Here is a 4603-nt window from a genome sequence, read left to right on the forward strand (position 1 = left end):
CCAGGTTTTTCTTGGTTGCTGTCACCAAACGAATCATAGCAGCAAAAATATTATATTCGTTGAGCATGTTTTGATATCTTTACCAGGAATCCAGAAAAAATGGCCCAAGGTTTCAGGGTGTCACTCTATTAGAGCTTTTATGGTAGCTTCTTCAGCCCTTGCTAAAATTAGGCCACCGCTCCTTTTTGTGCTTTACTCCGAACACACTTTTTCCGCCCTGAAACTCTATACCCCTGTGATTGCTCTGATTTTGACACTTGCAAAAAAAGTGTACCGGAAAAAAATCAATTAATTAAATAATTCCTCCTCCTCTCTTCCCTTTGTCCTCTCAACCCAGAACTACAATACAAAAGTGCAGAGTCAATGTTAGCTTGTCTTCTTTTCTTCAGCAGAAAAAAAGAGAACCATTGAGATCATCGATTCTATCGAACACACAAGGCCTTACATTGTTTTATCACCTTCTTCATTCCATTCGATCGTACACACACACTCCTACTAGGGGGACGACGATAATGACAACGACAACGAAATGATTAATAATCGTTCGTTGGGAAAGCGTGTGAGAGGCCTCATCTTCGTCAGAAAATTGAGAAGATGTTGAGAAAAAAGGAGAAATAAGAAGACGTACTTCTTCTTCTTATTCTCCTTCTGAATTCATTCCTCTCAAAGTGTGGGTGGATTTATGAGATCCGTTTTTTTCCTTCATTTTTCCTTCTCAACTTGGATTTATGTTTATTTGTTATAACAGGCTTTCAGGCATCGGATTCGCAGTTTCCACTGCTACAGACATTTCATTGCTCAGTCAGTTACACGTCACTGTTTTGAATCGCTGGTTCAGGTTATTCTGGTTTGTCGAGCATCACTGAAGATCAGTGGGTATATCTGACTATGAGGAACCAATTTGGCCACGTGACCCATCATTGTCGCCTCAAGCACATTCATTATTTGTTTGTTATTTGTATACAAACATTCCGAGAGAATTGGGAAGAGTAATACAAAGAGCAGAAGATGCGAAGATGACATCATTCAGTCTCGTCTTATTTGAAAAAGAACACTGTTTCTCAGAAGAACAAACTGTTCACATGTTTTTCCACAAAAAGGAGCGTCTACCATCTACGCCACCCCCGCAGCAGGGGAAATTTCATTGGGGAAGAGACAGACAAAAATTGGGAATTTAATTATTTTTGGTTTTTTGACCTTTTTGCTGCTTCTGTGCTCAGTGAGACATTTTTTCCGGAGGCAAGTTTCTCTCCTGTTAGTCACCAGAAAACATTTCCTTAGATAGAAATAGGAGGATGAATCAGTTGGAATTTTGGGGAATGTATGAATAATATCAACAAGTTGAAAAATGAAAATACAGGAGGATGATTGAATATCGAGGAATGAGCATCATCGATAAATACATCCATGTAGAGCTGAATTTGAGATGTGTCTGGAAATTAAAGTTGGGGAAATGAGACTTTCCAAACGAGTTACCGTATTTGCTCTCATTTAAGCCAAAAAATCTGTCAACTGATAAAATATTGCTGATATTAAACTAAATAAATTATCAGTTGACTAAATTTGTATATCTTTTGGAGGAACTGAGATAATTGAGCTCAAAAAGAACGTAGGGCTTGTGTTGGGATTGTTAGACTACGATACAATACAAAAAAAACCATATCATGGAAAATTCGAATTCCGGTCAAAATCCTTATTTAAAAAATTGAGAAAATCGGAAGTATTTACAGTATTGAAAAGAATTGCAAACTGTGAACTTCGATGAAAAAACATTTAAAAAATTCAGAGAAATCCTGTGTGAATTATTAAAAAATCTCGGGAGCTTCATAGAAAACTCAAAGCCTCCAAAATGGTAAATTAGAAGGTTTAGTTTTAATTCTTCAATTATCATAGTTTTCAAACTTTATGAGCAGTTCTCCTTCTTTTTTGCAAAAACCAAACGTATTCGCTTACATTGTCATCAAAATTTTTATGCCCAATTTGACAGGTTCTCTGGTTTTATCTCTGAAAAATTTCAACTTTTTATTGTTTTTTCCTTTCGACGAAAATCTTTTAATTTTCGGGAAAAAAGTGAACTGACCCAAATTTTTTACATGAATAAAAAATGAATGTCGAGAATCAAAAATCGTTTTAAACTTTCAGCTGTCAAAAAATTGTGAACTTTGAAATTGAGAAGCAAGAATGGCCTAGAAAATCTTTCTAGGGCACCAAATACATTTTAATGAGTCACAATCATAAACAATAAAACAAATAGTAAACAGAAGTTTATGAATTTTTTTATGTTTTGTACAAAATATTGTAGAAAATTGCGAAATTTCAATTTAATTGCAGAAATCAAAATCATTGTTATTTTTGCTCTTGTTCTTTTGTCTTTTTTTGCAACATTTCGTCTTTTTTCGTTTTTTCGCCGCGGTCAGTGCAAGTACTGATAGTGCTGTGTGTGTATTTTTTGAGTATTTGAACAAAAAAAAAAGACAAAAAATCTAGGAAAAAATAGTAGTAGACACTTGCTCTGGATAGTTATTTTGTTTGTGGGAGAAGTGAAAACAACCATAACAATCACAATCTGCTGGAAAATATAAAAAATCTCTAAAATCTATTTTTAGAAACATTTCCTCTGCTGACCCGTCAACTACACTTGATCTTTCGAGCCACCTAAATGAAATTGGACAAAATGTTGTTGTCCATTTTCTACCATCATTTCCGGAGGGTTTCCCCTAATTTCAAAAGTTGGTGATAATAGAAATAATCTTTTTTTTTGTCTTTTTTTATCATCTTCCTCTCTTTCAAAAACTTTTTGAGTTCGTTAAAAGTGTGGAGGCGGAAGAGAAATAAATGGAAAATGAGGGGTGGACAACGTGAAAGGACAATGATGGGGTAGAAGTAGAAGAAGAAGACGTGAAGATTCTAGAGGACTTCTGGAGAACGATAATCAAAAAACAAAGGAATCAAAATTCTTGATTTTGCAGGGAAGAGATTAGGGATCGAGTGGTTTTGCATTTTTCGAATTTTCGATTTCTACAAACTTTGAAGTTTGGAGATGATGGCTCACTAGACAATAGCACTTATCTCGTTGCTTGAAAAATGAAAAATCCTAAAAAGAAATTTTTTCAGAGTCTACAAAATCTCAAAAATCCAGGGATGTTCAGAACGAAATTCCGAATACCGAAAATTTCGGAAATTCGATCGGAATTTTTCCGAACCTTATTTTTTCGGAATTAGAGATGTTTGGACTACAGTATGTCAAAGGCGCAGTTGAAAAGTTTTTGTGGGTCCCGAGTGGAAATACTTTGGATTTTTCTTTTGATTTTTCTAATTCTTTTGTCAATTTTTTGCACTTTTGTGATGGGAAAGTGGAATTCCGAATTTCCAAAAATTCAAAAATTTTAAAGTCGGAATATTGGCTATTCCAAACACCCCTGTATGTCGATCCTAACAAATATGGAGTTTTAGAAGATCAAGAAAGCAGAATGTCTGAATCTGAGAATCTGAAAATTTAAAAAAAACTGAAACTCTCAATTTTACAACCCTGACTATATGTCCAGAAAGACACTAAAGTATTTTTTTCCCATCTGTGGTTTATAGTTCAAAAGTCAATCTCCCCATTGTTTTGGTGGACAACCCAGTTTGAGTTTCGGAACTTTGTTTTTAACATTCCTCGGAACTCTAATTAATCAACTTGTCACTTTATCACCTGTCCAATAGTTTCGTGTTTCAAAAAAAGGGTTCAGGTTGCACCAAAAGATAGAATGTTGCAGATGGGATATGTGATTTTTGAGACGTTCTCTTTCTTGTTATATTCGTTCTGGGAGACAAGAAAAAGATTTGAAAATTGGGAACTTTGGAACATTGGGAATGAGGGATCTAGGTATCAAATTGTGACTTTTTTCAGGGGTCTTTAATTTTCAAATATCAACTTTCTGATAAACCATATATCACATCTCACTTACCTACTGACAGTATGAAAACAGTACAAAAACCCTAAAAACGTACTATTCTTATTGAAATTTCATTTTTCTTCAGACAAGTACTATTACAAAAACGAAACACCTCCACTTAATTGTTTACAAATTTCCAATACGCTTTAGAATTCAGCCAAAGCGCATATGATCCCATATTTTCAGATGGTTCTTTGTTCGGATGATGTGGAAGAATATATTCTTCCAACAAGACAGATTATAGATGTGTGTAATTTAGAAAGGGAAAAGGGAAAATACAAATTCTTTAAAAATTCATTGTCAAAATTTTAACGTCGGGACTTATCTATACCGGACATTTACCGGCAGTAATGACAAACAAATACAGTGCGTTCAATAATTATAAATTTTAGGAGTTTTGAAAAAACTAAAACTTAAAACAGTATATTTTGACCGTTTACACAAAAATTGATTCATCTATTCAAGGTTTAGAAAAAAATTATTTTCAGAAATTTTCGCCATTTTTAGGGTATTTGGAATATATCGCGAATAACTTGGCTCCCGGATAGGATTTTGCGCTGAAATTAATAGAAAATATTTCTGCAGTGGTTTGGAGTATCTACTAATTGTCTTGGTGCTATTCCCAGCCATGGTGCTATTCCCCACCATGGTTTTTAATTTAGACA

This window comes from Caenorhabditis briggsae (assembly GCF_000004555.2).
Source record: "Caenorhabditis briggsae complete genome, chrII, whole genome shotgun sequence".
NCBI lineage: Eukaryota > Metazoa > Nematoda > Chromadorea > Rhabditida > Rhabditidae > Caenorhabditis > Caenorhabditis briggsae.